This window comes from Pelophylax lessonae, assembly GCF_965119305.1.
Source record: "Pelophylax lessonae genome assembly, chromosome: 4".
Taxonomy (NCBI): domain Eukaryota; kingdom Metazoa; phylum Chordata; class Amphibia; order Anura; family Ranidae; genus Pelophylax; species Pelophylax lessonae.
In genome coordinates, this window is record NC_138771.1 from 313,255,261 (window position 1) to 313,269,164 (window position 13,904).

The 13,904-nt window shown below is 39.9% G+C and overlaps 1 protein-coding gene across 1 annotated transcript in view; it reads left to right on the forward strand.

Moving 5' to 3' along the window:
• Nucleotides 1–13,904, forward strand: part of UNC5A (unc-5 netrin receptor A) — a 623,577-nt gene that overhangs the window by 146,377 nt on the left and 463,296 nt on the right. The gene's annotated exons all lie outside the window — the stretch shown is intronic.

Sequence of the window (13,904 nt, forward strand, 5' to 3'; positions counted from 1 at the left end):
GTGTAACATCTTCTACAATATGTTTCACATTGACTGCTACTAGAATAGCTGGGGGTCTTTAAGAAAAATGTAAAATAAATTCAAATTTACATTTTACAATTTTCTCAATATACTGTTTGATAAACCCTCTGTTTTTAGTGCTAACCTCCTAAAAGCAAGAAGACATTTTTATCATACACAACATATTAAGACTTACATTTTTTTAAAAAAATACGCACTCTTTTTTTATAATTTCCAAAAAAATTGCAGATTGCACCCCAATGAAATGACTTGTTAGGTACCTCCACATGGTGTTTAATTCAAGGCGTTTTGCATAGTGACAAATCTCTGTCCTTTAATGCAAATAAAAAAAAAGGAAGGCCTTCAGGTTCACTCTGTATTCACTGTTAATAGCCCATGTTAATATTCTGTATGCATAATGGAATTTTACACTGAAAATAGATTTACAGTCCTAAAAGTTGAGAATGCTGGATTTAGAAGAATAGTGTCCTGAATAAAATTGTTAAAGTAATAAATGTGGATTATTGAATTATGAAACTCTTGATATGTAAAGTATAATTCCATATGGCTCATTTCTAAAATGAGTGTAAACTGGGACACTCTGCTATTATGATAATCACATGATCATCCACAGTGCTGTAATGAGAAAGCCTGAATGGCCACCATCTACGCCACCTAAGATGAAACATTCAGCCAAGTAAAATAATCTTTTCAATGGAAGCCAAATATGATGTGAAAAAGCTATCTTTTCATTTCAATATGCAGTCACTATAAACTTCAAAAATTGACAAACAATTAGGCTATGTTCACATGTGGGCGTAGTGGATCGCAGGGCAGAATCACTGCGATTCTGCCTGCGATCCGGAATCATTGCAAATTGCGGGATGCCTGTGCGATGCCCGTCATTTGCAATGGCATCCCAAACACTGTGCAATGTTGCCGCGATTTCCGCTTGCCGAATCGCGGTAACATCGCGCAAACAGAATCGAGGGATGCATGACACCCAAAAAGGTACAGGAGCTTCTTTTGTGCGTCATGCGTCCCGCGATTCTGTTTGCGTGATGTCCCGTGATTCGGCAGGTAGAAATCGCAACATTGGGGTGCCATTTCAAATAACGGCATCGCACAGGCATCCCGCGATTTGCAATGATTCTGGATCGCGGGGCAGAATTCTGCCCGCGATCTGCTACGCCCACATGATAACGTAGCCTTAAGTTTGCAGTAAAATGAGCTGCTCACTGTTTTTCTTGGCGGAGGAGCTTTAGTGGTTCACCCTTCTTCTGCTTCTTTTGATCTGAGCTATGCCTCCACCAGTAATCAGATCATCAGTCATCATGGGGCTAATCTGACATAAAGAAGCAAAAGTCTTTTCTTCTTACCAAGATGGCCACCTCTACACAAAAACACAATATGTAACAAGTCATGGTAAATCAGTAAATGAGAAAAGATCAGGACCAAGGAGGCCAGGGGTAATATTGGTGACCAATCCTTTATCTTTTGCTAATCTATTTTGGGCAAAACCCCACAGTTCAGGTCCGCTTTAACTTAAACTCAGTTGCTTCATTTTACATCATTGAAACAGTTTAGAAAGAATGAGAGGAGCAAAGGCTCATGGGAAAAATTACTATTACTAAGTTTCCAATTTCATATCTCCCCAACTATTTACTGGTCATTAGAGACATTGCTGTACAAATGTAGTATAATTTAGCACCATCTCTCCTCAGTAGACAAGATAGAGTGTAACTGCCAGATTCATGCACATCATATTGTGAATGTTAACTGGCTTTTGTGGACTAAAGAAACATTAGCTAATTATGATATGCAAATGTTTTATATAATATATTCGCTGAAAATTTGTAGGTGGCATTATGCTCTGGTCCACATCAATATGCTAATGGATATAGAAAAAAAAATCTTTGCAAAATAATTGCAGTCATTTGCTTAGGAGCCTCTCATACCAGAAATAACCACAACTTTCAAGTAGGCTTTATAGTCACTCAAAATGGTCTTATCTCGCAAATGCACGTATAAGAAATAATACACAAAATAATCCCCTGCCCCTTTCTAGCACTAAAAACTTCAGTGTGTCTATGATGTTCTTGCATACGATTTGTCCTAACCAGAATAATGACCTTGTGCAAAGGTTCTGAATTGTGTGACTGGACTTAACTGGATCAAGCAGTCTGTATTCTTGAGTACCAGATGTTTTTTTTTCCATCTTTAGTAGGCCTATACAAAATGTTTTCAAGTTAGACTGAAAAGTGTATCCCTTTTTTTTTTTAAAGTTTTCTAAGCTGGCCAAATTCTCTTCACTGTGTAATATGAGTGCTTCTTTTAGACTGTAACCATTGAATATATAAGTGCAACTACATGGATGTTTATAAAAAGTACAACCTCTTGGAAGTCCCTTGGTAATGGATTTAAGAAACTCCAATCTATAGTGCAGCTTGTTCACTAAAGAGATGTGTGGCTTTAAAAATACATTCATTAGGCTAGAGCCTAGTAGGCGCAAAGGAAATTTTTTGTAAATATAAAACATATTATAAAAAGTCCAAAGAGTCCATCACTTGGGCAAGCTAAGCTATGACCTGTAGCTGGCTCTAATAAACTGGAAGAACAGACAAAAGGAGAAGCGCCTCTAAGTGTGGTAGGACAGAAAACGTTTAATGTACCCACGTAAAGGGCTACTTACATAGAAGGTTAAAAACAAGCTCATCATTTGATAAGATCCGAGACATAAGGTAGATGAAGAGTTTACAGAAATCGCCAAGATCCCTGTGTATTCCCTGGGGAACGAGGACAAAGCCAGCTGTTGTCTCCCTGAGTCCAGTGGAAACCAGCGTGGAACTCAGCGCAGCCAGTGGCGTGTAGCGTGGTGACGTCAGCAGGCCCAGGCTGCAATGTGCATTGCATGTCTCGGACCTTATCATATGATGAGCTTGATTTAACCTTCCTATATGAGTAGCCCTTTATGTGGGTGCATTAAACGTTTTCTGTCCTACTACACTTAGAGGCACTTCTCCTTTTGTCTATTCTTATAGGTCATTAAAGACTGGCATTAATTCAAACTCATCTCAATATTCTCTTGCAGAGAGTTAATTTTTCTTTATAATACAGACGTACAGACATGAGAGGACAGGGAGACAAACTGTGATGATGCAGTAAGACTGAACCTGATAGCCAGACTTTGACAGCTAGACAGACATAACAGTAATCCTATTAAATTTAGACTCCATGGTACTAAATGAGATGTCCATGTCACTCAAAACTTCATACATTTTCAAAAGGCAGTTAGCAAGACCAGATTAAAGCTTTCTGCCAACCATCCTGAGCCAGCCTTTCCTACCTATGTCCCCTGGCTAGCCTAAATATCACCCCAACAAGATCAGACGTCATCATCACACAAGGTACACAAACAGGCTGAACGATAATTTGCCTATTCTGTATTAGTGTAACTTGGTGAGCAGAGTGAGTGAACTGTTAGTACCACCATACACTTTTCCACTAACAAAAATGCACTGACTGTCAGAGGGCAGCAATGATGAGAATGCCTGAATTTCATTGCCAGGCATTGTGGGGGATCCAAAACATTACACAGAAATGTATTGCGGACAGTCAGCAACATGATGTTTGAGTGGCTGTATTCTACCATTTTTCACCCTAATGTTGGCAATGCATAAATGGGACCCTAGTAGTTAGCATATAGTGTTCTGTGGTTGGTATTTATGAAAATCTGAGTAGTCATGTAACAATTAGGTCAGAGCTGGTGAACATCTACTGGTTGTACCCAGTGGAGTCTCAACAAAAGTCAAAATGGCCTTCCTGTCTACTGCTTCTAGGATGTTTTTTAAGAGCAGTTCTTCTGAGTGGGGTACCTGCTGTTTTGCAGTATTAGGAAGTAGAGCAGTAAAGAGTATTGCCACTGCACTAACCAAATCAGTTTTGGCTCATTTAGGGGTAGGAGAAGTTCATAAAGTGCTTGCAAACTCAAGTACATTTAGCATTACAGTTTTATAATGAATGCAGCTCTGTATTCAATAATACATCATTAAATACAGTATCTCACAAAAGTGAGTACACCCCTCACATTTTTTTAAATAGTTTATTATTACTTTTCATGTGACAACACTGAAGAAATTACACTTTGCTACAATGTAAAGTAGTGAGTGTACAGCTTGTATAACAGTGTAAATTTGCTGTTCCCTCAAAATAACTTAACACAGAGCCAATAATGTCTAAACCTTTGGCAACAAAAAAGAGTACACCCCTAAGTGAAAATGTCCAAATTGGGCCGAAAGTGTCAATATTTTGTGTGGCCACCATTGTTTTCCAGCACTACCTTAACCCTCTTGGAGACATGGAGTTCACCAGAGCTTCACAAGTTGCCACTGGAGTCCTCTTACACTCCTCCATGATGACATCACGGAGCTGGTGGATGTTAGAGACCCTGCGCTCCTCCATCTTTTGTTTTAGGATGCCCCACAGATGCCCAATAGGGTTTAGGTCGGGAGATATGCTTGGCCAGTCCATCACCTTTACCCTCAGCATCTTTAGCAAGGCAGTGGTCGTCTTGGAGGTGTATTTGGGGGTCGTTATTATTTTGGAATACTGCCCTGCAACCCAGTCTCCGAAGGGAGGGGATCATACTCTGCTTCAGTATGTCACAGTACATATTGGCATTCATAGTTCCCTCTATGAATTGTAGCTCCCCAGTACCCGCAGAACTCATGCAGCCCCAGACCATAACATTCCCACCACCATGCTTGACTGTAGGCAAGATACACTTGTCTTTATACTCCTCACCTGTTTTCCACCACACACACTTGACACCATCTGAACCAAATAAGTTTATCTTGGTCTCATCAGACCACAGGACATGCTTCATCCATGTCCTTAGTCTGCTTGTCTTTAGCAAACTGTTTGCAGGCTTTCTTGTCCATCATCTTTAGAAGAGGCTTCCTTCTGGGACGACAGCCATGCAGACCAATTTGATACAGTGTGCGGTGTATGGTCTGAGCACTGACAGGCTGACCCCCCACCCCTTCAACCTCTGCAGCAATGCTGGCAGCACTCATACGTCTATTTCCCAAAGACAACCTCTGGATATAGCACGTGCACTCAAATTCTTCGGTCGACTATGGCGATAACATCAAATTTAACACACCTGCTCCCCATTCACACCTGAGACCTTTTAACACTAACAAGTCACATGACACCGGGGAGGGAAAATGGCTAATTGGGCCCAATTTGGACATTTTCACTTAGGGGTGTACTCACTTTTGCTGCCAGCAGTTTAGACATTAAAGGCTGTGTGTTGAGTTATTTTTAGGGGGCAGCAAACTTACACTGTTATACAAGCTGTACACTCACTACTAGCAAAGTGTAATTTCTTCAGTGTTGTCACATGAAAAGATATAATAAAATATTTACACAAATGTGAGGGGTGTACTCACTTTTGTGAGATACTGTATTTTTTTTTTTTTTTCTTAAATGCCAGCAACGTGAGTACCTCAACTTGGCTTAGTATGAGACTGTTGCAATCCCCAGCACAGGAGATTCGTAGAGAAAAGGAAAAGCAGCACAGCACAGGGAGTAATTTGATTGTGCTGCTTCAGTCATGTGGTAAGCATGGAGCATACTGACAGGAGGAGAAAGGTGCTTTTACTTTTGCTATCCAATCACAGTCTTGAAGATGGTCAAAACATGTAAGTGTTCCTTAAAGAGGAACTTCACCAGGCTAGGGAAAAAACATAAAGTCAGCAGTCTTAAGAGTAAGAGGCTGGGGGAGGGGGTGGGCCAAGGAATAAGATGATGGACTGGATAGACAGAATTAAAAATCCTTTGTCAGGTAAAACTATATATATATATATATATATATATATATATATATATATATATATATATATATTGAACGTTTTTTTAAGTATAAAGTATTGTTTTTTATTTTATTTTTTATTTTTTGCACCACATATTAGCTTTTTTCCTAGAGTTCACTCTAGACTAGTTATAGTATTGATATCCACACTGCAGTTACTGTATATGCACTGTTTATTGCTGACTTTGCTACTGTATGAGTTGATTCCAGTCTAGTGGTACAGAACTCCACTCTAAGTTAGCTTTGCATAGTGATTATACTGTTTAGCAGTCTGTGTCCAAACCTACTCTCTGTATGCTCATTTATGCTCATAACACCATTTATTCCAACCCGTCTTGTGTCTATTTCCTGGTAATAATCTACAGGTGAGGTAAAGGTATCAATAATTGTGTTCTTCAAAGCCCCTCTGACACATCTAAATCAATTAGGTGTGTTAGAGGGGCTGAGGTTATTCAAAGAGTCGAGGCAAAGAACAGAGGATGGAATCAACCGAGCGGCTCCTGTGGGGGTAGCGCTACATACAGATTTGAGAAATTTCACAATCCTTCTAAAGAACTGAAGCACTATGTGATTAGGTATGCCGCCGATGATGCATATTTCTCAGCTTGCCCTGGACTGGTCACATCCAAGCATTCCAGGTCATAAATTGAAGCCCCACACATCCAATAGTCCTGTACTTTTTATAAGACTTCATCTCACAGACGGGTGCATTATCCATTATTCAGAAAGCTCGAGAAAGACAAAATATGAATAATTTTTAATTTTCCTTAAAAATGTCAAACGCCTAGATGAGATCACAAAGCATTTTCTACTTAAAATTGTGTGGAGCAGTACTTAACAATTTAATGAGAATGGAGATGCCAAGGGCAGGGTGTTTAAAACACGGGTCACTTTTAAATGTCATTCAATGTACTTTACACAAAATGTTCCAAATTACAGAGAGTTCTAGAGAAAAGCACCCATCCCTAATATTGGACATAATGGATCTGACACCTGTAGACAGAATACACGGTATGCCTTTGTATAGCAGAATAGAATGGAATAGAATAGACTCTGCAATCATTACAAGTCTGTTGTGCATTTTTGATAAAGCAAAGAGCAATCACTCATGACAGTCAATAAGCAATTACCGTTCGCTGTTTTGACTGCTCAAAGTAAAGGTAAAATCTGATGCTTTGCTAAGGTTTACTGTACTTTGTACATCTATAGTCTTCACATCCTATGAGATTTACAGATGATAAGTACATATAAAACCAAAAGAAATATTTTCTTCTTTGCAAAGCAGGACTGTCGGGAAGAATATGCAAATGCTCCCAGCAGTAGCTGGACTACTTCTGATAATCACAGCGCTAATCCTTGTTCAGTAGTTGGACTATTCCCCTACCTCATCATTCACTGTAAAATCTGGCACCAATCAGATCTCAGAAAAAAAACTCAACTTCAGATCCAGGTTACAGCTGAGTTAATTGTGAATGACTGGGCAGAAGAGAACCATTATTACTGAACAACGACTAAAGAATGTGAAGTAGTTTTTCAGCTGTGCCTAGACAGGCAGGTAAGAGAGGATGATGAGACAGCAATGAGAAGGAAGCATGAAGTTAAAGGGGAATGTTAAATATTGATTGATGAATTCCAATAATCCAAAAGCATTAAGGGCTCTTTCAGACAGGCGGCAATACTTACCGCCCTCTGAAAAGCAACCCATGATGTCGCTACTGCCATCTCTTGACTCTGATTTTTTGGTGTTTTACTTTTAATTGCCGAATGTTACTTTTACATTGCAGGACCATGCAGCATCTGCCAGCCAAGCTTTGGCCCACGGTTGCACTGCAGTCCTATTGATCAAAATGGGCGAGTCTGACATGTGGTGCTGCCTGTCAAAGCCTGCAGCCTGAGTTAAAATTATCATGGCCATGTCAGGCTGTAATGTTAGAATTGAGGTGGAAGACTAGGGGCGGTAAAACCTGTTTTTAATGCTCCATGGTTGCCAAAGTGAAAAAGCCCTAACTCTACCATTTATAAGATATGGGTTCATCAAATTAAATGGGACCATTTAGTAACTTTACAATTTTTTTTTTAAATCAGAGGTAGTTTATTGCCATTCAAAGTGCACAATACAGAACAATGAATAGACAGCGTAAAGACTGACCAATGTGCACAGCCAAACAAACTACAAAAGAGTAAAAGTGGTACATTGTAGTAATAAAGTCATATAGGACCATAAGTAAGACAGTAAGGGGTTGATTTACTAAAGGCAAAAAGTCTGTGCACTTTGCAAAGTGCAGTTGCACGCTGCATGAGCAGTTGCTCCAGAGACAGTAAATAAGCAAAAGCTCTGCTGACTTCCATCATTCAATCATGTGCAAGCAAAAATGCTATTTTTTATTTTTTTTTATTTTCCTTGCATGTGATTGGGTACTTTTTGCAAAGTGAAGCCTTACCTCATTTACTAAGCTCTGGAGCAGCTGCACTTGCAGAGGGCACAGTTGATTTGCCTTCAGTAAATCAACCCCTACATCTCTTGTTCTAGCATGAACTTTCAAAAAAAAAAGGTCAAAGAAAAGACCACGCTGTAATTTAAACATGGCAGACATACAAGTTTCTGTGAGACTACTGAGTGCTACACTCATGAAACTCAATATGGAGGAAATTATAACAATCTTTACAGTACCAAGCCAAGCGGGGCAAGACCTGGGGTAGCCAACCAAGCTTCCCAAAGCTTATCAAAATTGGCAGGACACCTACGATGTAAATAAATTAAAGCGGTAGTATCCCGCTTTTTTACACTTTTACCTACAGGTAAGCCTATAATAAGGCTTACCTGTAGGTACAATTAGGAGATATTTTCAGTTCATGCAGCCGCTCACGCGAGCGGCGCATGCGCTCTGAAGGTCCGGGGGGACCTTCAGTTTTGCTTGCCGGGAGCTTGCCGGAAAATCACTCCCGCGCACATGTGCGGGAGTGACGTTATCGCGGCTCCGGCCAATCACAGCGATGCGATGCATACTAGCTCATTATGCCTTTGTCTTGCAGGTTTTTTTTTTTTTTTTTGCGTTTTTGGGTTTACAACCGCTTTAACCTGTCATATCATCAGACAGTTCCCATATTCTGCCACCAGTCCTCCATTCTTGACATGCCACTATATAATGCTAGACTATATATATATATATATATATATAGATATATATATATATATATATCTATATATATATATATATTTTTTTTTTTTTTTTTTAAAGCACAACATTTTAACATTATGCAGCAGTCTGAACGTCATCCAAATAAAATAGTCTGAGCGAAGATGGTGTCCGCGGTATGCTGCAAGCAGTAGAATGCATTTCCTAGTCTCTTCTTCCCCAGTGATCAGACTCCAGCTTTGTAGCATGCTACAAAGTGAGCAGCTGCTGCAGGGGTTGAGCTGTGTCAGAATCTTGTGAGAACAGATTAAAACTACACAGCCACCAGAACTACATGACTGTGTCACCTCTGAGCCAGCACATTGTCTAGGAGGTAAATGCTGACATTGGATAATGCAAAGAAGTGTCGTCCTTCTGGACAGAGATACAGATGAAAGCATGGTCAGGCGGAATACTGAGACTTCTGTGAGAGGGAATAAATACTTGTACGTGTTATACTTACAATACTTAAAATGCATGCAGTTAACATAAAAAATATTATCCAACGCTCAACCTTAAATTGGACCTGCACCCGCCCCCATCCCATTTTTTTTTCCATCGCTGCTTACCTTAAGGTGGTATCTGCACATTTCAGATACTCACCCATCCAGCGGATCAAGCGTTGTCCCACTGAGATCCTCTCATGCTTGGTCACAGGTCTGCCATGTTCTTTATGACCTCATCGAGAGGCTCGCTGGCTCCTGGTTCAGCAGACAGGCCTCCCAATGACACGCTGATAGGCCTGCCCCTCCTCTTTTCCTGAATGGAAGGCTATGCCTCTGGGAATATGTGACATGCATATCCCAGAAGGCAGAGCGGGCAGTGTGCACGTCATTCGCCTAAGGCGACTGACGTGCACGGGGAGGCGGGACCGGACATGCCTAAAAAAAGGTGAAAGAAAAACAAAAAAGCAAAACAGCACAATACATATAGAAGATGGAAGGAGGGGTGGAGTGGAGGGAAGTAGTGGAAGAGCGTGAAGGTTCACTTTAAAGCATATCAACAGTTAAGATGTAAAATTATATATTTATTTTCACATTGTATTTCAATTATTTCTAGCCTACTCCTATTCATCTGAACATTCTTGAAGTTTGCAAACTTACTTTGTGAAGATCCCCACACATTTACTTCCTTGAATTCTGTGACTCCTATTCACTGTGCCCTGTGAGTAGGTCACACATTTCACAGAGCCTGCCTTCTGAACTGCAGAAGTGCTGAGAGGAGGAGATTCAGGAGGCGTGGTCAGTACAGGAATTACAGCTTTCAGGAAGCAAGTTACCATGGGATATGTAGTCCTTATATACTGAAGCTAAACAGCAGAGGAAAAGATGCAAAGCATGCAGGGAATCCAGAAGTTGTGAAAAGAGATGGCCAGCAGACAGGCAGAACTCAACAACATGAAAGGAGATTTTTTTTAAGTAAGCTTATATTGGATTGTCAAAACTAACTATTGCTTGTATTGGTAGTACAATGCTGATATTATTAAATGAAAATGTATGATGTGACTTTAGAACGTTAAGCCTGAGTCCCGGTTCACACTTGTGCGATGCGGGAAGGCTGCGAAATCGCAGCCTGTTCCCGCATCGCAAACGCACCTCTGGCAGTTCACACTGCCATATGCGATACACAGGGGGTGTCAATTAAATGTTAACGACACCCCCAGTTTGATCGCATATCGCAGTGCTATCTGACAGTTCGCACAGGATTGGATCGCACAAGTGTGAACCACTGTGCGATCCGATCCTGATGCAGCTGGAAAAAAGGGTCATGTGCGTGTTTGCTGCGGATACAGTGCGAATTCAGCCATACAAAGTGTATGGCTGAATTCGCATCCGCACATCCGATCACATGTATTGAAGGAGCAGTGCGCTCCGAATTACATGCGATCGCCGCACTCGCAGAAATGTGAACCGGCCCTAAAAATACAGTATATAATCAGATACCAGATACACATTTGTATCCATCCATTGTTGTTCCCAGACAAATCTGTGAGCAGAAGCACAAATATTGGTTGTATTTGAAATGTAACCTTTTGATCAGACATCTATCTGGAAACAATTTATACGGTAAGAGGTGTCAGTGTGCTTGACATGCCTGATCACCAAAAAGCAGGACTAGAGTGAACACTAAAGAGAGGCTAAATCACAGTGAGAGAATGCATGAAAACTGTTTTGAGAATTCCTGTTTTTTTATAAAAGGTAATTTTAATGAGATTAGCTCACAGTCATATGAGCGGTGTGTTGTTTTCAGTGAGACAGCTGACTCCATAGACCTACACTGGGAGAAGAAGCAGTAAAGTGCAACCATAATGCAGCACAGCAAAGCAGGAAGCAAAGCCCATTATGTAATTAGCAAACATTGCTGTCACCATGTATATAAGTATTTGCAAACTATACTTTCATTTTTTTTTTTAAATAGCACACATTAATAAAAAAATAAAATCATGTATATCTCAAAAATCATTAAAAACAACTTTACATCCCTTTTAAATGGTTGCAAGAAATAGTCAGAGGTAGAGCAACAATCAGGTATTCAGATTTAAAGTAGTGGCAGTTTACTCATCCATGGTATACATTAAATTGAATGTCACAGTCTCCAAGAAGAGCTGCAGTGCAGCAGAGTATTTGGTGATCATTAAATGAATATCGAAGACCTCAAAGTTACTATGGAGATGTACATATACCTGTTGGGACATACATTAGCCTTAGAAACAGTTAAAGTGGATGTAAACCCTCACATATACCCAGTGAAGTGAACAGCCTCAGATGATACATAGAGGTTAAACAAATCTCCCTACATAAGTTTTAGATGTATATCTGCTGTCTTTCCATTTCGTCACTCTTTAGATTGTGCACGTTGTATTACAAATCTTTCTTCCTTTTTCAGCAGTGGGAGGGGAGTCTGGGCATACACTGTGTGTGAGCTGATTGGAGAAAAGGTATACACCCCCACTACACATAAGCAGAGGAATGAAGAAACTTGCAGAGCTCTGCTGTGAATAGACAGCAGAAAAAAAAAGTAATTTGGACACCTGGAGAAGGCTGAGAGCAATAGAAGATACTTTTTTGAGTTAAGAAAACATATTTTATAGCATTTTTTAAACCAGAGTTTAGTGTCACTCTTAACCACTTGCCAACTGCTAGCAGTACATATACTACAGCAGGTCGGCTCTGTCCCGCAAAAGGTCATAACTGTACATTGCTTTGCTGGACCGAGAGTGGGGGCGTGCGTGCTCCTATTCGACAGGGGGGAAGCAGATCTGGAGGTCCAGCGGCCGCGATTTCCATCGGCACCCGCAATCTCTCCCAGTGGAGACAGAACGGTGGTCTGCCGTTGTAAACACAGCAGACCGATGTTCTGTCAGCAATGAACACAGGGCTCCTGTGTTCCTCCTATTTAGGAACACAGGTCCCTGCGTTCATTCCATAAGTACATCCCCCACACAGTTAAAAAGTACCCCCTAGGGACACATTTAACCTTTTGATAGCCCCTAGTGTTAATCCCTTCCCTCCCAGTGTCATTAGTACAGTAACAGTGCATATTTTAGCCATGATTACTGTAGTTATGTCACTGGTCCCCCCAAAAGTGTCAAAAATGTCAGTTAGGTGTCCGATCTGTCCACTGATCGCCGCCATTACTAGTAAAAAAATAAAAAAATCTTTCTCCTAGTTTGTAGATGCGATAACTGTTGCCCAAGCCAATCATCATACTCTTATTGGGGTTTATTCTTACCAAAAATTTGCAGCAGAATACATATTGGCCTAAAATTATGAAAAAAAAAATTAATTTTTTTTTTAATTGGGAATGTTATATAGCAGAAAGTGAAAAATATAGTTTTTTTTTTCGCTCTTTTTTTGTTTATAGCGCACAAAAATTTAAATTGCAGAGGTGATCAAATACCACCAAAAGAAAGCTCTATTTGTAGGGGAAAAAAAGGACATCAATTTTAATTGGGTACAGCGTTGCATGTGCAATTGCCAGTTAAATTCTTGTTCTGGTTCCTCCTGTATTGAATTGTATTGTAACTATATTGTCTTCCCGCACATTGTAAAGCGCTGCGCAAACTGTTGGCGCTATATAAATCCTGTATAATAATAATAATAAATTAACAGTGCTGAATTGCAAAGAATGGCCTGGCTATTAAGGGGGAGAACCTTCCGGTCCAGAAGTGGTTAAACAGTTGTTAACATGCAAATTCAACTTGAGGAATCAGGGCCATTTTCAGATAATAACCTGATAAAATAAAATAAAGAAATTATCAGTAATGGTCATTTACATTTTCACATCTTTTTTATTTTTTTTTATTTTGGTGTTTCAACACAGAACATATTCATTGGCAATTAAACTAATAGAGTCTTCCTTTTACAGTCACGGCAAATTGCTGCATACTTTTGATAGCTCTGTTCTCACTTCTTTAAACAGGTTAGGACAGAACATCAATGCATAAAAGAATTTTGCACCTAACAGATGCAAATGTATCGCAACGTCCATTTATCGGCGAGACTACATTTAGTTACAGCCTGATATTTAATCCCCATGCTGGAGCATGAAAAAAAAAGAATGTGACACATGCAAAAGAACAAATTACGACCATATGGAAATGATATAAAATCATCTATTAGTGGAATAAAAATCTTACAAATGGTTGCACATTTGCAAAGTGTTTGCTAAAGGTCATCTTATGACACTTCAGATGTCTTTGGAAATTCAGAGTGGGGGCAGGAGTGAGAATACAAATGAAGTAAAAGGGAGGGAGCAGAATGTTGAAGCAAAGCCAAAAAGGAGTAGATTAGTTTTTTAAAGTTATAGAAAAAGTGGGTTTTGGGCTTTGTTGCACTTTACTGATCCACACA